The sequence below is a fragment of the Tupaia chinensis genome, unplaced genomic scaffold (genome assembly GCF_000334495.1).
Source record: "Tupaia chinensis unplaced genomic scaffold, TupChi_1.0 Scaffold000199_1, whole genome shotgun sequence".
Lineage (NCBI taxonomy): Eukaryota > Metazoa > Chordata > Mammalia > Scandentia > Tupaiidae > Tupaia > Tupaia belangeri.
Window position 1 is genome coordinate 3,455,417 of NW_006159674.1, and position 24,028 is coordinate 3,479,444.

Sequence of the window (24,028 nt, forward strand, 5' to 3'; positions counted from 1 at the left end):
GAAAAAAAAAAAAAGTATCAATGTAGAAAGTTCCTTGAAAGCCACTTGGAAAAGTAGGGTTCTGTTCCCCGGTTGGCCTGTATGTGCTGGGTATGCGTGCTCATGATGCTGGCTGGGACAGTCTAAGGAAAACTTTGCAGCCCGAGATCCTATTATGGGTCTTCATGAAAGGAAGGAAGGAAGAAAATATTAGCTCTCCTAAATAAAGTTTATAATGAAGCAAGACCACCTTCCTCTACCTCCCCCAAAATATAAAATGACCAAAAAACAGGTAAGCAAACACAACAGAAGAGGGTACGATCATTCTGAAAACTACTTAGCAAATCTACTCAAATGTCCCATTCTTTTCACAGCAAAGAAACAAGATTAAGAAAGACATTGGGACCAGCAGGTGGCAAAGCAGTTAAGGCACTGGACTCCAATATGGCTGATCATGGCTCAAGTCCTGGACCTGGTGGCTTGAAAATCATCCAGGCACACCCAAAACCCCAGGAGAAGAATAAAGAAGGATTTGCAGCATGGCCATCCCCGCCCCTACATCGGGGGTGGCGATTTCTCACTTTCCTTCTGTCTCTGGAGAGCATAAGAACCTTATAGTAAAAACCCTAAAAAAAAAAAAAATGAAAAAAATGAACAGATTGAAAGATTTTTAAGCAATCTGTAATTATCCTGTGGGAAGGAGATCACTGGGATAATACAAAGGCAGGTGGCTTTCTAAATGTCTCAAATATTGTGCTATCAGAAAAGTCATGACACGTTTTTTCTATTTTTCCTATACAAAAATGCCTCAAGACTTTTCCAACAACACCATATGTAATTGACAGTTATATAACAAATCAACTATCATTACCCACTATGATGCTCTTTCAATGAGAAATGAAATATCAGCCTTCACTTGGGGAAAGGGATGAGAATTAATTTATTATTAATCCTCAAAGAGATGAGTTTCTTTCCTGTGACATAATATTTAGGAGAGGAGATTTTCTTAAGTCCATCTGGGAAGCAGCCAACATTTGACACTTCTTGCAAACAAGCCAGGGTAGGTCATTAAGTCTGATCCAGTGGAGACCTTTCCACGGTTCTATTTAAAGTTCAAATTCAAAACTTTAGAAGATTGTAATTTCTCAGACTTTCTGATTTTCTTCACAAGAATCACACATTTTTCAGCAATGCTAAAAAGAAATCTGTAGCTATTTCAGTAGGTTGTATGACAGAAGACTTTATACAACCATGAAACTAAAAGCTGAATGGAATGAAAAGCAACTGATGAAACTGTGAAATTGCTGGGATAACTCTGTGCTTCAAATCTGATGGCAAATGTTTAAAGATGATTGAGATGGAATGAATGGTAAATCTTTCAAGTACATATGGATCATTTTTAATGACACGATAGAATTATTCCTGAATGAGAAAAAAACTATACAAGGGGGATACAAATTTCTCATCCTTTAACTTGCCTGGACAAACTAGGTTGTTATTCTGATAAGCATAAGGAAGGTCAAAAGAGAAGATGATGTTTTGGAGGGCATTATCATTGATGGAACTACTCTTGCTAAAAGAAACAAAACTTAATAAATATATTACATTAACACAAATAATAAAAAACCAAATAGAGCATATTAGTGGTTGACAGCACAAAGTTTAGAGTCAAAAGATGATTTACAACCTCCCTGAAATTTAATTTTGTCATTTATAAAGTAAGAATTAAAAAGCCTACACAATAGAGTCATTATGCAGTCTGAATCAGGTAGAAAATACCTACTGTTCCCGGCATATGAACATTGTTGCAGTTTTTATTATCATTTTTGGTATTTTTCAGTAAAGGCAATTGTTACCAAACCACTATTTGACCTACATTAACCAAATATATATAGATATACACAACTGAAATAATTTCCAATATTTGTTTTATTTTATTCACTAGTTTTTGATGAGTTGACCTAGAGGCATGATTTGTTGAATGAGGAATTGGCTGAAATTCAAGTAATGAAAAGATTATAGCAACTGAATGTTTCCTCTTTAAAGAAAGTATACATTCAGACTGAGTGCTTGACTTCGGGTTTTGATGATTTTAGAAATTATAGGATCCAATTACAGAATTACATGGCAGCTGAAATTTTTGAGGCCATCAAGTAAAATGTACTTCTGTAATATAAGGCTATAGTGGAAATGAATCTCCCCCAACAGGTACACTCACTCATATCTTAACTATCTCTCTTTGTAGACTGATGGCATGTATGCAGACTTAGCTAAGGATGTTCATCAAATCGTATCTCCCAAGGCCAAGTACAAATACAAGCATTTCTATGAAACTTCTAATACACAGCTAAATTTAACCTCCAGGATTTCACAACACTTTTAATTACTTACCATGCCATGCATTGACTCGCTTTCACCATTTTTATGACAAGTCATTTTCCTTTATAAGTTACTTGAAGGATGGAGCTTGGTCTTTCATTTTAATTTCTCTATATATATAATGTACAGTAAACATTTAGAGAGTAGCAATAAATGTGAAAAGTTGGCAGCAAAAGCCTATATGGAAAAATCAGTTGTTTGGGAGATATTTGATGATATTTGGCCATATTCGAGCACTGATCTCCAAGTATTGATTAGATCAATAGAGACAGAGAAGGGTTATTCCTAAGATTCCATCATGAGCACTTGCATCATTACTAAGGAAGAGAATTCTAGGAAAGAGTAGATTTAGAGGGATAGGATGAGTTCAACTTGGTCTTGTTTAGTTTGAAATGCATTCAAGACCTACTGGCTTATAAGTAAAATCTGGCATTTTAAAAATATGATTTGCCATTGAGACAGATAACTTATTGTAGAGAGATTATTTAGAAGGGGAAGAGTAGAAGGAAATTATAAAGATCACCTACTAGATAAGATTACAAAGTAATCATTGTGTGGCCCAAAGATCTGGGAACATTTAACTCTAATCAGAAGAAGTGAAAGAAAAGAGGATGTGAAAGCTAAAACAAAATATGACTCAATTTCAATAAATGTAAGTCAAATATATCTGCACATCCCCATTCACTCATCCAACAACTATATAACAAACATTTTGCTAGGAACCAGAAATAAAATCACAAACAAGACAGAGTTAACATAAGAAGTAATATACGTGGAAAAGAAGCAAGTGGAAAGCTTATTTCAGAGAGCTCCCTTATCGATCAACTTGGAAATTCAGTACTTTTGGTAGTTCTGTCCCTAAAATACAGTTGAAAATTATACCTAGATGATACTTGCCAAAAATGTAACTCAGCTAATTCCTTAAGCTCTATGAAAATTCTGATAATGTTGGCCTTTCCAGGTAAATTTTCCTCTGGGCAAAATACAGTGAACAAAAGTTTAAAGACCGCTCAAGTATCATAAATGATGGGTTCGTTCATACATCAGCCCTTTATAAATCCAGATTGGAAACCAGACTGTCAAGGACTACACCAACAATGTAGTCTGTTGGATCTTCAAAACCAACACACTGGATTTTAGAAGCTAACCACCTCAGATACTGCATTTTGTCAAGCTCTGGGTAACCATCCAATCTCCCTGGTTATTCATCTCCAGCTATGAAACTTTAAAGGTTGAACAAAGTAATCTTAATAACAGAGGATACGACATGCCAAAAAACAGCAAAGAGTATCTATTGCAAAATGCAGATCATTCTATCTGCCTTTGTCCTATCCTAAATTGTCATGAAGATTTTAGAAATCCTACTTAAAGGCTGGCACAAGGCACTATGAGCACATGCTTTTACATACACATTTATAGAATACTACTCAGCCATAAAAAAAAAATAATGAGACCCTGGCATTTGATAAAAAGTAGACAAATATGGAATATTTAATGCTAAGTGAAGTGAGCCAGAGTATGAAAGAGAGGCACTGTATGTCCCCATTTAGTATATACTGAGTATCTGTACGCTATGGCAGAAATGGAAAGATTGGAAGGTATAAAAGCATGAAGATATTACAGACCGTGTGAGAGGAGGGAGGCAGTGGCGGATGGGAGGAAGGGAATCAAGGGGAAAAAAAGCAATTAGCTGTTGACAATGTGTATGGTAATATCTTTTGACTGCTATGCAGTGTATTCATGCTCAAAAGATTCATTTTGTATGCTGTGGAAATGTACAGTGATTAAATGTAAAAAAAAATTAACAATTAAAAAAATAGCAGTTTTAGGAGAAAAAAAAAGTGATTTCATCTTGTCAGCATGAATAATATCCAGGCCTCTAGCCAAAGCCATGCCTTACATTCTGCTGCCTGGATTTTGAGAGAAAAATCCATGGCTCCTATTGGCTAAAATCACAAACCACATATCTGAATTTCATATTAAACTTGAGAGCAAAAGCCATCAAACCATGCTATCATTTGCATCTTAGCACAGACACCAAAACATCCTGTCCATCTCCCACGAGGCAGAAAGACCCAGGGCTCCCTGAGAACTTTGGTTTATGATGAATACTCCCTGAAAACTTGTCTCTAAAACAGCCGTACACCAGAAGCAATAATGGACACGGCTAGGGAATCCTGGCATTGCTCAGAAAATAAAAGTCGGATGGAAGTCCTGGCACTGGTCTTGTCTTCTGTTCTTCAATTTTCATATTTCCTCCCACTCCCCATATTGCTCCCTTGATTGTGAAAAGTAATGCCTTCTGTTATTTCCTGTTGTTCTTTAATTCCTAACCCATACCCATAAGCCTTGCTCCTGCGTTGTTCCCTGGCTCAAATGGCAAAACTCTACCCAACCAATGATAATCACAGTATGTCGGGCTTGAAGCCTCTGAGTCAATACCCATTCTAAACCTTTCATTCATTAACAGGGGACACTGGTATCCCAAGAGATTAAGCCAACAGCCTAAGAGCAGCATTCTGGTTCCCACTAAACACCATATCGTCCGATTTCCAAGCCAAAAGTATTCTCAGATTTTCCCAATTCTCAACTATCTTAAAATAAAATTTTCAGACTTACAAGTATTCTGAGAGACCCAATCTTAATAACGGTAACTACCCTCTACCAACGTCTAAAATGTTTATTTACTAAAGTAAAATGAAAACCAAATATATTTAAGCTTTTATCTAACAGGTTCTGATCCTAAAAGAGAAAATCAAGAAGGAAAAAACATAGATGAAGACATTTCAGATGCAAGTTCACAAAGAACTATTTAAAAACTTATCACAGGATTATCTTAATTTTTTAATGTCAATGAAGGTCACAAAATAGCCACATTTGTCTAGTGGTCAGTGTGGATGTGTCAGTGCTAAATGGTGAGGTAATTATCTTGTTTAATCATTGTAGTGATTTGTAAGTTTTATTAATCTCCAGTGTGTAGATAACTGAACTGGGATGTGGCCAACTTATCTATCTTATTATACCCAAGAAATGGTTAGTAAGCGGTAGAGCTGGGATTTGAAACAAGGGTCCAGGCTTTCCATCATCATAAAGCACCATTATCTCCAAGGGGAAGGGCAAGAAAGGCCATGAAAAAGTAAGCAAAGAGATTTCTGCCTGAAAGCTCCCTACCACAGAAAGCTAATTCAGAAATAATGAATATACTTAACATTTCCAAAATATTTTTGCATGTAATATTCCATATAATCTTTACCAAATATGTAGCCACGGCACCCAGATGCTAAGTCTGTAAACGGCATTGCCTTTGGAACCCCTTCCCCGTTTCCTCCTTTCTTCACGCTCATATCCTTTCAAAGACAATTTTCAGCATGGTGAGTCACGGTATGAAGTTAACTGGTGCTTTTTTCTCCTTGATGTTATGTTAATATGCAATGCAATTTGGAAATCATAGACTATATTCTGTGAAGCCTTGGCTTTTAAATACATCCTGGTCTAGAAGTCTACATTTTTCTGATCAGATTTCCACTCCTACTCCAAGGGACCTTCTAACCATGGATGTAGGTCAACCGCACAATCCACATGCTTGTTTATATCCCTGGCCAAGAAAGAAGAGAAAGAAGAGAAGGCAAGAAGAGAAGTTTTCGTTATGCCAAGGCTTAGAAAGAGCTTGAATAAGCTTGTAAAAGATACATATAGTGGGACCAGAAGTTGGTGTAATGGCTATGTTGCTGGACTCCCATGTAGTCAACCACGGTACAAGTCCCAGACCCAGTGGCTTAAACTCACGCCAGGTGCATGTGCGTGCGTGCCCAAGATGCTGAGAGGAGAATGGAGGAGAAGGGATTTGCAATGTGGCCATCCTCCCTGGGGGGGCGATTTCTTGCTTTCTGTCTCTCTCTCTCCCTGTCTTTCTGGCGAGCGCACACACCCTATAGCAAAAACCTCTCCAAAATAAGAAAAAGAAAAACAGATGCATATAGTTGGGATGCAGCCTTTGTGAGATTCCACCATGGCATACTGAGGCCAGGGCCAGAAAGTGTAGAAAGTGATGGTGCAACCCATCAACCTCATCTTCAGATACTTGCAGAATAGATCCCAGATTCAGGTGTGGCTCTATGAGCAAGTAAATATGTGGGTAGAAGGCTGTGTCATTGGTTTTGATGAGTATATGAACCTTGTATTAGATGATGCAGAGGAGGTTCATTTTAAAAGTCACAGAAACAACTGGGTCGGATCATGTTAAAAGGAGATAATAAAACTCTGCTACAAAGTGTCTCCAACTAGAAACGATAAACGAAGTGAGAACTGGTTGAGAAGACAATAGTTTGTTCTCTTCGTGGAGAGTATAGTTCTAAAAGTTTGTTCACATTGTTTTGATTACCCTTATGTTATTACTAGTTGGCAATAAATGCTGTGGGATTGTTTTTATTAAAAAAAAAAAAAGATAACATAGTTGGACCAAAAAATGTCCAGGTACTAATCGACATTTTACAGATAAGAGACTCAAAATACTAATTGACCTGCCCAAGTTCACATTGTTAGGGGAAAACCTCCTGGTATCATGTGTATATTTCTGTAGATATCTTTTCTCCTTCTTATTAACTAACATACATACTAAATGAAGATTAGCATGAATAAAGGATTACTAAAATTCACCACCAATGATGATAGATATTGAGCGTGATAAAACATTTACAGAACTCTAAGATGGTCAAATCTAGAAAGAGAGATAAGGAGACCAGACAGTGGTGCACTAGTAAGACCTGGCCCATGGAGAAAAGTTCTGGGTTCAAGTCAGGAGGCTTCCTTGAGTATGTCAGATACACACAGGCTCATGATTTGGAAATGGCTGAGGCTGAATCACAACATCAAGACCCTTTGCGGCATGTTACCTTTCTAACAGAAGAAATAAATATACTCGAATAAGAGAGATAAGGAAAACTGAAAATCAGTTAGCAGAATGGAAATGAGAACCTCAAGTGATGTTTATAACAGCCAGGCTTATGAAATCAAAGGTCACAATGAGAGTTAAGAGGTTGGGGTAGGAGGGCAGTCTAGATTATTCAATTCCTGGTTCTTACAATTGGGGAAATTTGAATAAATGGGAATTAGATGAATTCAAAGGATAACTTTTTTTTTTAAAGATGTAATAATGGTTCTTTGATTGTATTCTTATGACTTTCCTGACAATTTAATATTTTAAGACTTTATCAGAGATATATTCTAAAGTATTTATGAGGAAAATATAATGTTTGGGGATTGTTTTAAAAGTATTTTAACAAAAAATAGAATGAATATGTGACGGAAAGAACAAACGAAACAAGAGTGGCGATGAGTTGAAATTGTTTGGCTGAATGACAGGTAAGCAGTGGTTCATTACATTATTCTCTCTTTAAAAACGCTAGCTTGTGGTTTACTAAGGAGAATTACATGCAGAACTTAAGTGACACACGTAGAGGAGAAACAGAAATGTTTAACTAGTTGAAAGGACTAACTTCTTTCCCCTGATGACAGACTCAGTGTTACTAATTGCGGAGGGAAAAACACAAAATCTAAGCAACTTACAGCTATCAACAATGGGCCACAGAACTGAGAATTCCTAATTCCTGACTCAAAGTTGAGCTCTTCAAAAATTATCACATAGTTTATAGTCAGAAACTAATTGAAGATGAACCCAATGTTAGTTTTTCCCTTTTCACCTAATAATGAGTTTGGAAACCACACACACACACACACGTCTATGTGTATGCCTTTTTTAGTTCTAAAAATGGCATTTACTTAATGATATCATTAAATCTAGTGATAGACCCCAAGAAAAATCAAAGAAAAATAATAAAGTGCCACTAGCATGGCAGAAGGAGCGGCAGAGTAAATGAGGAGTTGGAAGACCTGGGGAATGGTGTGGAAAACCTCTTGCTAATTCAGACAAGTCACTCCACACTTGGGTTCCCGTTTCATCATCTGAACTATGACTGGATTCTATGACACACTCTCCAAGATTCCTATGGTTCTAACATCCTAGAAACCTAAATCTATTTCTCCTCATGTCTCCACCTGTTCAGGAACCCAGTGCTCATCACAGATTATGACACCTCCAATTTTAGGAAGGCTCCAGGTCTCAGCAAGTCTGACTGATGAAACACAGCAAAGTAAAGTCTATTTCTGGCCTTTCTCATCGGATGTGAGTGAAGCCACAAAAGCAGGCAGGGAATCTCAGGGTTATGTCCCAGTCACATGGAAGGGATTGTCCTCGGGGGATGAGTTTAACATTCTGATCAGTTCTGAGACTGAGATTATTATGAGGGATCCTAGGGACATCAGCAAGGGCCACCAAGACCTCTGGGGGACAGGGAGGAAGACAGGTGGGGAAGATGCTGATGAACTGCCCCAAGTACAACTCTCCTAGGCGGGGTGAGGGGTCCCCACCTTGGGTTTCCATTGTCCTTGTGATCCGATTCCTGCATTTGCCATCCTGATTTTTAGTGAGTGGTGTGAGCTATCATGGCACAGCCTGTGGCTTTCTGATGCATGGTGCTTCTCTAGCTCTTAGGACACAGTCTCGCACACTTGACCTGTGTTTGCTGGGACAGTCGTGACAACAGAAGTGGCATGGAAAATTAGCATGATTGGCACCCTGAGAACATTCAATCAAAAGCAGCTGCAAATTTTATAGAACTTTCTTTTTAAAAAAGAGAGATTTTTGCTATAGGGCAGATGCACTCGCTAGAGAGACAGAGACAAACGAATCACCAGCAAGGTTCTCAGGTTGCAGGGTTCAGGACTCAAACCATGTGGTCAGTGTTGTGGGATTTGGCTCCCTCTACTACTAGGCCACAAGGCCGACATTTCTTTTTTTAAGTTTATTTCTTTGATGGGAGAGGGACAGAGAAACAGAGTGAGATAAAAAGCATCTCAACAGGGTCTCTTACACACAGCAATCCTACCACCTCCTTTCCCAGTCAGTCAGGATTCCAGGTTCAAGCTACTAAATAGCAAACAAGTTTCCTAATACTAAGAATACACAAAACAAGATGGAAAGTGTGATCAAGAGTTGAACATGAGAGATGGGCAGGACATTTAATAAATTAGTAATGATGATTAGCAAATGTTAATGTGCATCAGAATCATGGGAGTAAAATTAAGGTAGGAGTACTTAGTAAAATACATATCTCCAGGTACTGGTTAAGTAATTCTGACTTGGAAAGTACATTTGGTGAATCCCAAGACTTGCTAGAAATTCTGTTCAGAATCTGCATTTTCAATTTCCCAAATAATTTTGCTATTGGCTCATGGATTATACTTGAAATCCCGGGTAACTCATTAAAATTTCTTCTTATGGGGACAGCTCTTTTAAGCTGTTCAAAATAAACTGGATTCCACATGGTGACCATGGTTTGAATCCCCAGCCAGGTCAGCCTGAAACATCCCAGGATCCAATGGAACAGAGCATTGGAGGAAAGGGATCACAGCTTAACCAGACCCTGTGAAGAGGCCCCCTCCCACTGCAGTCACTCATGCATACACATGCACTCTATTGTGAATTTAAAAATAGAAAAAAAAATTCTTCCTATGGAATGAGCAAAACGAAACTTAGGAATAAACTACAGGTTGAATACTTTTCTAATATACCAAAAAAAAAAAAAAAAAAAGATACAGAGGTAAAGAAGGTATAGAGGGGGTAGAGTATTAGAAGTTTTAAAGTGTTTATAAGAGAGATACCATCTGGATTTTCTTTGCATATCAGCTAATTGAAATGTTTGCCAGAAGGAGGTGAATGTAAGAAAATCCCATAAGCCAAGTTTCCTTTCACTTTGAAGTGTAAATGCTTGGACAGGTTTCCACATGCCCTGGAACAGGAGTGGGAAGGGGAGCAGCAAAGGGCAGGGAGAGAAAACCTGGGAGTGCTGCAAATCCACCAGCCAAACTCTAGATGAAAAGCTTTTAATAAATTATTTTGTTAATAGATTTGAAACGTAATTTTCATATCATATAACTCAACTATTTAAAATGTACAATTCAATAGTTTTAGCATATTTACAGAGTTGTGTAACCACCGCCGAAAATAATTTTAGAACATTTTTTCACCCCAAAAAGTGACCCACCATTTGTAATCACTCCCTATTCACCTCTCCCTGCCAGGCCTAGGTGACAATAAATCTGCTTTCCATCTCTGTAGATTCACCTGTTCTTGACATTTCATAAACAGACTCACACAATATGTTGGCCTTGTGTGTCTGGCTTCTTTCACTTAAAATGTTTTCAAGGTTCATCCATGTTGAATAATATACTTTACTCATTTGTGTTGTGAAAAGTATATATTTTTCAACTAAATGTTTAGAAAAGAAGAATCCTGATAAAAGTCTTCATTTATTCACACATCAGACAAACCATATGCCAGAGTCCGTTGCATAATTAAAATCAAAGAGTTTATCTTAGTTGATACAATTTGACATTACCAAGCAGTCTTAGCAACTTTTGTTCATTTCTATAGACTTCAACTAAATAGACACCAACCAGAATGGGTACTATACACTGTTTTTCATATTTACATTTAATAACTTGTTCTAGGGACCAGCAGTTAGCGTAATGGCTATGTTGCTGGACTACATGGTTCGAGTACTGGACCCAGTGGCTTAAACTCATGCTGGGTGCATGTGCGTGCATGCCCAAGATCCCGAGAGGAGAATGGAGGAGAAGGGATTGTGGCGTGGCCATCCCCCCTGGGGGGTGATTTCTCGCTTTCTATCTCTCTGTCTCTCTCTCTATCTTTCTGGCAAGCACACGCGCCCTATAGCAAAAAACCTCTCCAAAAAAAAGAATGTGTGTAGATTATATGCAAATATCACATGATATAGGACTTCAGCATTTACAGATTTTGGTGTCCAAAATCCATGGTGGGCCTTGTAAACAATCGCCCATAGATCCTGCAAGATGACTACATATATCTGTGTATATATAATAGAAAGGTTCTTTAAATGAGAATTTCACAGGCAAAATTTTTGCAGTTGTACTTACATGATCTTACTGATAATATAATATGAACACTGGGTCCAAAGGAAAGCATGCATTTATAAGTGAAGTACCAGCCTTTTAAAATATGTAATTACAGCCCCATTAATAAGCTTCCTAAGAACAAATCTTGCAAGTAGAAAACAAAATAAAGAGTACCTATAATCCAAAACTATGCTCATATGTACTGAATAGGAAAGCAAATATTCCCTTGCCCACATTTATCTATCAGGAAATTGAGCACATAAACCAAGGTGACCTCCACAAAATTTGCTTCTCCTTCCTCCAGTCATGCCCACCCGTACTTTCCCTTTTCTCACCCAATGCTCTTCACTGCTCTTTCTTACTGAATCCAGAGTATGGAGGATGTTCCTGGGCTACTTACTAAGTGTCACAGTTCTACCAGCTCAGATGAAACATTTTATTATTCAAAGCATGAAGGTCTCAGCTATAAAAAAATGAAAGTTCTACATGAGTGGTTCTCAGAGTCTTGGCTAGATCAACATCATCTAAAACCTTGGCACAGTCTCAGGGTCTTTCCCAGTCCTACTGAACCAGAAATTCTGGGATGAGGACCAGAACATTTGTTTTAACATGCATAGAGCTTCGGATGCAGGAAAACGTTGACAACCACTGCTTCATACTTTCTCAAACCTCCTGTACTTTCTCCTCTATCCTCAAGATGAACTTTTGTCCCAGCTACTTACCTTTTGAGAAAAAAAAAAAAAAATTCAAGCAGAGGAGACCTGTGTAGCCTCAGAAGCACATCACCAATCTGTCTCCACCATTTGCAGCTGCAGCCCCTGCCTCACGCATGGCCTTTCTAAAGTCTATCCCCTCCATTAACTCACTTAATCTGATACTCTCCTATTCAAGTATGTTGCTTTATTAGTTCTTTTCTTATTCATAAGTACTTTCTTCTACTAGATTATTTTTTGTGTGCATGTGTTGTAGGTTGCATGCACTCACCAGAGAGAGAGGAGGAGGAGAAAGCACAATCACACCACAATCTCTTTTATATCTCCCTTTCAGGATTTTGGGCATGCATGCATATCCACCCACCATTTCTCAAGCCACCCCAGTTCTGTGACGCTAACACTCAGCTGACCATGTGGGATCTGGCTGCCTTAACCACTAGACCATGGGACCAGCCCTGGATCATTTTCATGAGCATTACCCCTCCCTTTGTTCTTTCCTTCTAAATTAAAATTCCTCTTGATCCCTTGACTAGCTATTACCACCATTTTTTTTAATTGAGGGTATGATTAGCATACAATAAAATGTACAAATTTTAAGTATTGAGGTTAATAAAAGTCTCAATAGTTGTCTAAACCTACATAACCACCACCCCAAACAAAATAGAGCACTTCCTTCACTCAAGTTCTCTTCTGCCCCTTAATCCTACTTCATGTACGCAGGCTACCACTGGTAAGACTTAGAGAATAGTGATAAACTCTGCCTGCTCTACAACTTCACATAAGAGAAATCACACAGCATGCACACTTCTGTCTTTTTTTCCCTCATTATAATGCACTTGAAATCTATCATATTATTGGGGAACCAGCAGTTAGCGTAATGGCTATGTCGCTGGACTCCCACGTAGTCGACCGTGGTTCGTGTCCTGGACCCGGTGGCTTAAAACTCACGCCGGGCGCCTTGTGTGTGTGCCCAAGATCCCGAGAGGAGAATGGAAGAGAAGGGATTGCGGCGTGACCATTCCCCCTGGGGGGTGATTTCTCGCTTTCTGTCTCTATGTCTCTCTCTGTCTGTCTGGCGAGCGCATGCGCCCTACAGTGAAAATCTCTCAAAAAAAAATCTATCATATTATTGTATGGTATCAGTTATTCATTTAGTTTTAGTTAAGTTTTTTCTTTTTTAACTGAGTGGTAATCCATTAAATGAATATACAACCCTGTATTTCCATTCTTATGTTACTAGATATCTGGATTGACTCCAGCTTTTTAATATTATGATTAAGGTTGCAATGAACACTTACATATGTTTTAGTAGACTGATTTACATTTGACAAAGAAACACATGAGGGATTAACATGGGTGGTTTATCGCCTTGAAAAAAATCATCTGTTCAGAAATTTTAGACTCAGCAAAATGCAGGAAGAACCTCTTTCTTAAAGATACTAGAATGTTCAATCAAAGACTCAATGAACACAAAGCATAACAACAGTCTCCAAGCACTTGAGAGATGTATGACTCATGTCTTTAACCATAAATACCACACTAAACATTTTTCCATTCCCTTCTAGCCTTACCCTAACACTTTGTGCCTATTGTATTTAGAACTAGATGTGAATAAGAATTCATTTCAGCCTTCAAGGAATTCTGGTATCGTTGGAAAAATTGAAACATTTCATGGCACTGTCTTTCATGTTTAAGTGCAAAAATAAAACTATATCCAAGATAAAATGCTGTCCAAGAAAAGGATGATCGAGTGACAGACTCAGTATAGTGCTTCAGAGTAGAATTGTGAGCTGGCCTCATAACCTGGTGGTTAAGGGAAACCAGATCCTACATGGCTGACTATGTATTGAATCCTGGCCCAAAGACTTGAAAAACACACCAGCAATATGTATACATATGAGTGTGCCCCATAGTCCTACAGGATTGAGAAATACACACAGCACTGTGGCATGACCACGCCATTGTTGTTTCCCTTACTCTTGTCTCTCTGGTAAGGGCATGTACCCTCTGGCAACAGAGAGAGAGAGAGAGAGAGAAAAGAAAATAGAAGGTGTGGGGGGAGAGAGAGAGAACAGAGAGAAAATAGAAAGGGGAAGAGGGAGAGAGAGAATAGAGGAAGAGACTAGAGAGAGAGACTGGAGGGAGAGAGATAAGAAAGAGTAGAGAGAGAAACTGGAGATCTGGGCTCCCTAGGGTCAAATCCTAGTTTCACTGCTTACTATCTCTGAGCCCTTGGGAATGTTGTTTGAATTCTCTATGTCTCAGGCTTGTCATCTGTAAAATGGGATAAAATACTGCCAACTCGTGGTGCTTTGTATGGTGTAATGTGTGTAAAGCACTTAGAACAGTGATTGGCAATACACGGTATCCACTGTCACATCACCACCACCACGACCCCATTATCCTCGGTTCTCCTGGTGGTATGGAGTAGAGAGTTTTGAGGTTTTAAAAAGAGGTAATGATTGTGTTGAAACATAATAAACAAGAAACATCAAGAGCACAAGAACAATCAGAAGTAGCACTACATGTTTTTTTTGAGGGGGGTTAATTTCAGAGTTGTTATTTTAGTTTGTTTTTGTTTTTGTTTTTTTGGCAAAGTTTTGAAGCTGATGACAATAAGATGGGCAGAGAGCACAATTAGGCTAAAGATTCAGAATATAGAAGGTCCTGATGTGTCATGCCAAAGCATATTTCTTTACAAGGGGAGTTGCTGACTATAAGCAGGAAGTTGGGACACATTCACTTAATGGATATGAAGCAGTCATCTCAAGGGGGAAGCAGCCCAAGCAGGGAGGAGAGATCAGTTAGAGGTCAATGCTCATGATCAGAAAGAATAAGAGCCCAAAGTGAAGCAAAGCAACATCGTCACATTGAGGACAGGCATGGAGATGAAGAATCAATAAGGTGTGGTCACTGATTCAGCGGTCAAGGATAACCCTCTGGGTTTTATTTTAAATGACTCGCCCAGTTGCTAGTACAGGAGCTGGATGCTATAAGCTCAATTTTAGACAACATTGAATTTGAGAGAGCCAGCCCCATGGCCTAGTGCTTAAGGGAGTAAATCTCACTTAACCAACCTGGTTCAAATCCTCGTCCCGGAGACTTGAGAAACATGCCAGGTGCATGAGCCTAGGTGCCCTAAACCCTGACAGGGTGGATAAATAGGGAAGACAGGTTTACAGCATGACTACACCTCATCAGGGGTGCTTTTTCTCTCTCCATTTCTCTCTCTGGCAAGCACACTTGCCCTCTGGCAGTTAAGAAAAAAAGAACTTGAGACTGCAGTGGCAATGTCAAATTGAGTTTTACAGGGAGAAATTGGAGGTAAAGACATGAAATTCTGAAATAAAAATTGTAACGACTATATAGGTATAGGAAAAAAATCATCGCAAATAAAGATGGTAATTAAGCCAAGGAAGTGGATGAAATCAGAGTGGGCAGTGAAAATGGAAGAAATTCTCAAACACGACTTGGGACTATAAACATTTCCAAGGTGGCAGAGACAGGACTGTAAACACTGAGGTTGATTGCCCCATATCCATTGGAACATGTCAATCATGATCATTTCATTTCCTCCGCGAGGAACTAGGAATAGATATGAACATAAGCTGGGCCAAAGAGAAGTACAGTGGGAGGCTTCCGGGGAATTTATCTTTGTTTATATGAAATGGAAAAGAGCTTGACCCTTAATGAAATTGCTGAACTAATGTTTCAACCAGATTTGAACCCTGTCCTGCTTACGGACTTTTCAGCTCTGTGATATAACAGCTGTTTTTAATGTGTGAGCCAGTTTGAGTCAAGTCATCTGTTAGATGAAATAGAAAACATCCTCTCTGAGAAAGGTATACATACTAGAGATGGAATAAAGCCACTATGCTAGAAATGGCAAAGAGTGCTATTATTGAAACGAAGAGGGGAAAAAATGTGAAAACAAGCATAAGAAATAAGTCACCTATGTGTGCATATCTGTGTGTGTGTGGGGGGGGGGAGCTTGTGCACGCACATATATAAAAATAACCTTAATGCTGACATGCATTTCTGAATACCTTGAATAGATACTTTCTTTTCATTGACTGTATTGGAAATTTGTGATTAAGAATAAAAATACTATAAAATACTTGCCTTCTCTCTCTAGTCTAACCTGATGTTTAACATACAGTTTACAATAAATATTTGTAGAATGAATAAAAACTGACTACACTCAGGTAAAGTATTTCATTTTAGACTTTTTTTTGGCATTAAAATGCAGGACTGTTACAACTTTTATGGGGAAAGATTTGATGTTTTTAAGAAATACTACATGAAGTTGTTATGGATGACATAACATTTTATAATAGTAAAGATATACATACACTCATTGAAGCAGCTGATGTAAGCAATGACTTTATCATTCTAATGCATTATCACAAAAGAGATGAATTCTGTAAGGATTAGCAAAAGCTTACAAGCCTAGACATCACTAGCTTTAGGAGGAACTGAGAAATCTAATGATATAGCTTCTCCAAAGGATTAGGTTAACAACAGGAGGCAAGAGGAAGCATGTAAGTCCTTCTTCCCCATTCTTTTGTAGAAGATAGAAACCAGTATCTACCTTCCAAGAAATGTCCAGAAGCAGTAAAAAGTTCAGGTAAACAGCAAGTGGCAATTATTTTGGTATAGGCTGTTGGGACTTTAAAAAAAAATCATAAAATAAATAAAAACACAGGGTCTCACCATGGCATGTTCCTTCAGTCCCAGCCTCTCTAGCAGCTGGTACTGAAGGTTCCTGGCTTTTAGGGTAGACTGGTTTTAAAACCCAATTATAAGTTCAATTAGAAATGGCTTTTAGACAAAACCATAACAAATGCAATTTTTAAAAAGTTCATTTTTTAAACATTTTCAGGCTTAGTGAACTAGAAATTTTTTGTTTAATTCATTAGTTTTCTAAATAGAACCCAGGTCTTCCATGTGGGCTCCACCTGACAAGTATCAGCATCTAGCAGTGTGTAAGCGCTATCACAGCTGTGCATGATGCAGCAATTTTAAGAGTCTTCCAGGGCTGGTTTTATGGCACTGCAATAATGAGTTGCTCAAGAAAAGCTGGATTCCACCTGGATACCTTGGTTCAAATCCTCATTTGGTCAGCCTGAAACACATTAGGCATGTTATGTGTTTCAATGGGTGGAGCACAGAAGGACGGTATCATGGCGTGACCAGATCCTATCCAAGATGCTCATCTTTCTCTCTCTCACTCATGTGTACACATACAAGCTCTATCATGAATAAAGATGCATGAAAAAAGTAACAAATTTTGAGGGGAAAAAAGTTCCTTCCGAAGTTTTATAGACAGAAGACTAACATCTCAAGGCAATCTCCTCTAAAACTATACTGAGATCCCTGAGGTTAAAGTTCAGGTCATAGTTCTAGAAACTTCCTATTCAAAGTGTGTTCTAAGGACCAGTAGTATTGACATCATTTGGGGCTATGTGAAGAGCAGGTTCTTGGACTCTATTGAGACCTACCAAATTAGAATTTGCAAGCCAATAAAATCCCTGAAGTACTTGGTAGACACATGACGGTGTGCAAGGCACCCTCCTAGAATGTACTCCATTTGACCTTTTGAGTTCTCATTGAAATAATGCAGAGACCATGATTCCTGACAGCCAGAACCTAGTGCTGTGCTAAATTATTCATTGTGCACATGGGGCTCCAGCAAAAAGCCAAAGGCCAACAGTCTAACTCAAGACCAAATAATGACATCACAACTGCCTTTTTTATAAAGACTATAAAAACCACGGGATCAAACTTTCAGTACTTAGAGAAGTTTCTATAATCTTATTGTGTATTGCAGAATAATGGGGAAAGGGAGGGGAAGGGATATAAATTTCTAACTATATAATTATGACACAAAATGAGGCAAAGAGAGTTAAAACATGTCAAGCTTCAAGCACAGAGGCAGCCTTTAGTTGTGAATTCTTTAAGACTTCCAAAGGCTTGTCTTTAATGATTAACTTGTCCTTGCAAGTCCCTGTTCCAAACGGCATAGGTGTTCTCACAGCTGATGTAATCTAAATTAAGGACAGATTCCCCCGTGTGTGCATGTTTCATTTTTTTCTTCTTTCTTACATCTAATCTTAAGACTGGCAAAACTGCCTGTTTATAATTTATATGCCTTGGCTTGACATAGAGACTGGCATAGGAGGGAGCATAATACGGAATGAAAAATGAATAAAAACAAGAAAACATTTTTGCTTCTGAGGGGTAATTTAATATATGGGGAGGGACAAATTGACACAATGAAGGTTCAACACAGAACTCTATTTACTGTACTCTATAGTTATCCACTGAGCCCGAAAGTGCCCCTGAGTAACTCAATGCCAGCAATATTTACCAGTTCAAACAAGTATTACAACATAAGAAAAATTTCCCTCCACTTCTCCATTTATCAAACCAACGTACTAGGAACAGATTGCACAGCCCTCATGAGAGCAGAATTGTGAATGGAGAAGCCCTTCCTGCATTTTGAGCAATTCAATTGGTTCCAAATATCTGAAGATAAGCTCAAATAAATGATTATTAAAATAAGACAAAATTTTTAATATTCATTTTTTAATTTACTATTTTTATTTCTTCATAATGAGAAACTTGAATAGTATTCAATCTCTGGGGAAATCTAATCTGCTCGTTTTTCTCCCAAATGACTTCAAGAAGCAAATCTTCCATATAAACCTTAACTTTCCTTTTTATTATTATGGTTCAATTTGTTCCACTTTAATTACTTTAAAGGCAAGAGTACCTTCTGTGCAAGATAAGGGATGCATTCAACTTTCATTTGGTATTCCTTATACAATCTTTCCAGACAAAAATAATAAATTAGATCATCCTAATTTACAAAGGAGAAAGACAAGGCACGATAAGGTTGGACTCTTGGCTGTGGATAAATCAGAGGCAGATGAGAGAATTTCGGCCTGGGCTTCCAACTCCCCACTCTTTTATTTTTAACCACATCTTTTTCTTACACCAAAATCTGGATAGTCTCTCACTGGTGTTCAATTTTCCCTGAGAAGGGCTGGTTGAAGAAAAAAAATTTATAATACAACACAGGCTTTAGGAAAAACAAATCCCAAGTAATTTGTAATAAATATGTGCCTAGTATCAATCCTATTCATGGCTTATTTAGAAAGAGTGATTCTGGTTGTTCTGGTACCTATTTAATTGCTTTTAAAAACATGTCATCCTAAGAGCCAACACTAGCTTACATACAAATTGAAGTCCCAAGAAACTGCCTTCACGTTTTGCTCTTCTGAGTTTGTGACACAAGTGAACATAAAAATAAATAAATGAAATGCTGGAGAGAAACCACATATGTACAATCGATTTTAGCTTTTGTTGTCATTTCATCTTGGTATTCTTGTACATGTTCTCAAGGTTCTAAAGAACAATGACAAGGGTCTTTTACTTGGTATTTAGTGTAATAATTTCATTTACGAAAAATGTCCAGTTGATTTCCACTGTAGCCATCTATTTAAAAATTATTGGGTCATCAGGAAAGTCATGACACATTTTTACATAGAGAAAAGAAAAATGCTTTGTAACTTTCCCGACAACCTAATAGATGCTCAGATGCCCTTCACAGCTGTAACATGTTAATTAGGTGATTGTGATGCTCAGTTAGGAAAGCACTGTCCTAAATAATATAAAGATTTAGATGCACCCTATAAAGCACAATACACACAGAAAGGCAAAATATGGTTGCTATGAATCATCCATAAGACCCCCATATCCCAGATAACAGAAATTTCAGCATCTTATTAAAAGAAAATATTTTTAGAGGTTTTAACTGCAGTTGTGTTTTCCTTTTGTGGGAGAATCCATCATTACCTTCAGACTCCTACAACCCACCCACAAGCCATTTCTAAATTGCCTCTCATCCTCTGTTATTGCCCAATTTTTATCTTAAGCTTTTTCCTTCCCATTTCCATCATTCTATCCCCAGACCTTTCTTTTACTATATTTGAAATACGTGGCATATTTATCCTTCCAACCGGGATTACAGCAATTGCTCTTCAAACATTCCTGAGCTTTTTTGCTCAAAGAGAAATTAAGAAAACACACTCTAATTTATAAAGCACTGTTTCTTGGGGGTGTGCAGGTCTTTAAATAGGTGAAATCTGGGTATATTAAAATTTAGAAGAGAATATTTTGAAATGACACTGCAAATTTCAACTCAGCTTATCTTTACTCACTTATTTTTTGGAGAGGTTTTTGCTATAGGGTGCGTGTGCTCACCAGAAAGGGAGAGACAGAGAGACAGAAAGCGAGAAATCACCGCCTTTAGGGTATGGCCACACTGCAATCCCTTCTCCTCCATTCTCCTCTCGGAATCTTGGGCACGCACACATACGCGCCCCGCGTGAGTTTATGCCACCCAGTATGGGATTCAAACTGCAGTCTACTACATGGGAGTCTAGTGACACAGCCACTACGCCATCTGCTGGTCCCTTATCTTTAAGTTTTAATGTAGTGAGCATAAACTGTGCCTTGGTTTTGCCAAGCAGACAGATCATCATTCAAATAACTAGTATGAATTTAAAATACCAAATTTTAAGGTGGCCATTAAAATATCTGAATAAAATGAATAATATCCATGTTAAGAGTGAACATTTTATCAGTAGTTTACACAAACCCCAATGATGATGATTGGTTTCAATAAGTATGTACTTGTCATACCAAGTGATTAAGTCTTGTCACCTGCTCTTCTCAATCACAGTGTCTTCTTAATCACAGTAGGTAAAGTGGCAGATCCTCTGACCACTGTTCATTTCTGTGCTGTTACAGTCAATGTTCCTGTTACATTGTCCTCTAGGATGTAGTAGAGAAAAACAAGGCAAAACAAAACAAAAAAAGAAGTAACATCAGAGGGTCTAGAAGCCTAGATATGTTCATAAAAATTAATCAGAATCCTGGTTACTTGACAAAAATATGTTCTCCCTCAAAAGGGTCATCAACATAGCCATCTAAATCATTTCTGAAAAGTCACAGGAATCTTATTTATACTTTTCAGAAACATTTAGGTTGACTAAATATCATCTATTATAGAAACAGACAACTATGGCACTTCTCAAAGCCACACAGCCTGGCTAAATTACCTGGGCTGCTGCTGCATCTATTATTAAATAGGAAAGCTACAGTCTTGTCTTGGTTTACTTGCCAACAATGTAACATTACATTATAGAAAAAGTTGGTGTTACTTCCCTTGTTCTAAGAAGAAACATTCTTGCTCCAAATCATTTCTGCTCCTGGGCTCATCCTTAAAAAAATCTCTCAGTTGTTTTTACCATGAGACTTACTCATCTTGGTTTTGTAAACTGGTTTTTGGGAAAGGTAGACATATTAAGCAATTGTGGATCCAATACACAAACTCAAACTAGCCTTTGGTTGTTATAAGGGATAGCTACTAAGCATGCTGAAGAAATGGAGTTCCAATTTGTGGAAGAACTGGAAGTTATCTGAGACAGATTACAGGTACCAGGTACCTTGCATAGGGGGAAAAAAGGAGTGTTCTGAGATCACTCAATTGCTTTATAGTTCCAGGCCCTCATCTAACAGTAAGTGAAGATACTCTGAAATAACATTTTAAAATAGGGTGAAGTTTTCAGGGCCAGTAGCTGGCATGGTGGTTAAGGTGACAGACCACCACTTGGCCTACCACAGTTCTAGCCCTGGATCTGCTGGCTTAAAAATCAAATTGGGCACATGTGTGCACATGCCCAAAATCTTAAGGGGGAAAACAGAGGAGAAGAGATTGTAGCATGACCATCCCCACTGAAGGGTGAATTCTCACTTCCCCTGTGTGTGTGCGTGTGTGTGTGTATTTCTTTCTCCAGCAAGTCAATGTGTGCTATGACAAAAACCTAAGAGAAAATTTTAAGAAAAAAGTGAGATATTTGAGACAACAAACCCTAAGACAGAGATTCTCAAAGTGTTGCAAGTGAATCACCAGCACAGAAACAACTGAGATAAAGTCTTAAACACATTCCTGGGCCCTGACGCATACTTAAGCTGAATCTCTCTGGGTAAGATCTAGGAATCCACATTTTATAACAAGTACCTCAGATGATACCTACAGAGTCAAAATTTGAGAACACAATGTTAAAAAGTTTTTTTCTTTTTCTTTGACGTTAGTTTAATCACATAAAAGTCAACTAACAAATACAGTTATATATATGTGTGGGTATATATATGTGTGTGTATGTATGTATATATATATATATGTATGTATGTATGTATATGCAGAAATATGTACACTAGAGTTACCAAATTGTTCTTCAGCATAAGAGCCAGGTTTTACTAACAGCACAGGAAAGGTTTTTGGTAGCTGAGCATCTGTTATCTCAGAGATATAATTTAGTCATATTATTTGAGCTTCTTTGCTAAGCTAGTTATACCTAGTTATTGGGTTGTCTGAAAGTCATGATGTAATTTTCTGTTTTCTATGCAAGAATGCTTCATGACTTTTCCAACAGCCCAATATTTCTTCTCTCCTGTTTGAAGGGGGTAAAAAAAGAGGGAAGAAAGGAAGGTAATTAGGCATGCAAAAAGGAGAATTTATTTATTTTTAATTTTTAAAATCTTTTTTTTACTTTTTTTCATTTCATTTTCTTCCAAACATTCAATCACATTATTATTTGTCTTACAAAGTGGATATTTCAACAGGTGAACATTTCTCCCTCGTACAGTTGATAAAACTACGAAATATCTTCAACAGGCAATACCACACCTCTTTGTGCCATTAATGCTTTGCCTCCCTGTCTCTCCCCCAAATGTCCTTTTTTTGAACTAAAGTTGTTACTTTGAAATCTGTCACATACATACATAAAACTGTACTCAATTATTTGATGTGGTAATCTTTAATCCTTCTATTAAACAAAGATTACTATTTGCAAAGTGCTGTTTACTTTAAGAGATGTAAATAAATCATACAAACACTACCTTCTGGGACCGCACAGTCTCAATTGTAAAATTGGGAAATTAAAAGGTAGAAAAGGACACCATTAGAAAGCAAAAAGCCTACTGTATTCAAAGCCATTCTAGGTCCAGCCTAGTTAGCAGAGTTGGTAGCATACTGGACTAAGGTACTAGAACCCACATGGCCAACCACCAGTTCTGATCCCTAGTCTGGTCAATCTGAAAACATGCAGGACATATTCAAGGGTGCCCAAGATCCTGAGGAGCTGGAATACTGGGGGAGGGGGATGAGGTACAATGAGACCCTGTTGACAGTGCTTCTCTCTCTCTCAATATATATCATATATTAGATATATCAAATATCACATATACATGATATATGATATGTGATATATATCATATATGTCTCTCTCATGTATGCACATGTGCTCTGCATTATGGACTTAAAGATAAATAAAACTTTTTAAAAAATTCAAAATAAGCTGTCATCAGGTAAATTCTCTGAAGCCCAAATCAATATCTACTTGAGAATTTTTGACATAAAAGACAGCCTCCCAAGGAAGAATGGGTGGAAAAGACAAGAGGCTGAGGGCAGATAAGGGTGGGAGGGAGAGGACAGATAAAATTCTGAGATAAGACTGAAAATTCATTCTGATTTGCACCCTGGTAGAATGGAGACTACATTTTAGGGAGCTTACTTTCTTAGGGAGGTGCATTTTTCCTTCCATATGACAAGCTGCAGTGGTGCCAAAGGAGGATGTACTTCTTTTCACATTTAGAAAACGAAAACGAGTTCTCTGAAAGAGGACATGTTTCCAATATTTTACAAAATGACAAAAGAGCAAATAGAAAATACTTCAATTAGAACTTTGACCAGTGAGGAAGTCTTCACTGAAGTAGTAAAGCTGTCTGAAGCCCCAAGATGAGTTCCTGGCAACTGAGGCAGTGGAGCTGCAGCAGTAGTTCAGGAAGCCACAGCTACCATCAGAGCTCTCAGACCTCAGAATGCAAACACT

The 24,028-nt window shown here is 37.9% G+C and overlaps 1 protein-coding gene and 1 pseudogene across 1 annotated transcript in view; one reads left to right on the forward strand and one right to left on the reverse strand.

Moving 5' to 3' along the window:
• ANK3 (ankyrin 3) overlaps nucleotides 1-24,028 on the reverse strand; it is a 743,189-nt gene that overhangs the window by 464,122 nt on the left and 255,039 nt on the right. The gene's annotated exons all lie outside the window — the stretch shown is intronic.
• LOC106734730 (small nuclear ribonucleoprotein E pseudogene) lies at nucleotides 6,368-6,642 on the forward strand (annotated as a pseudogene).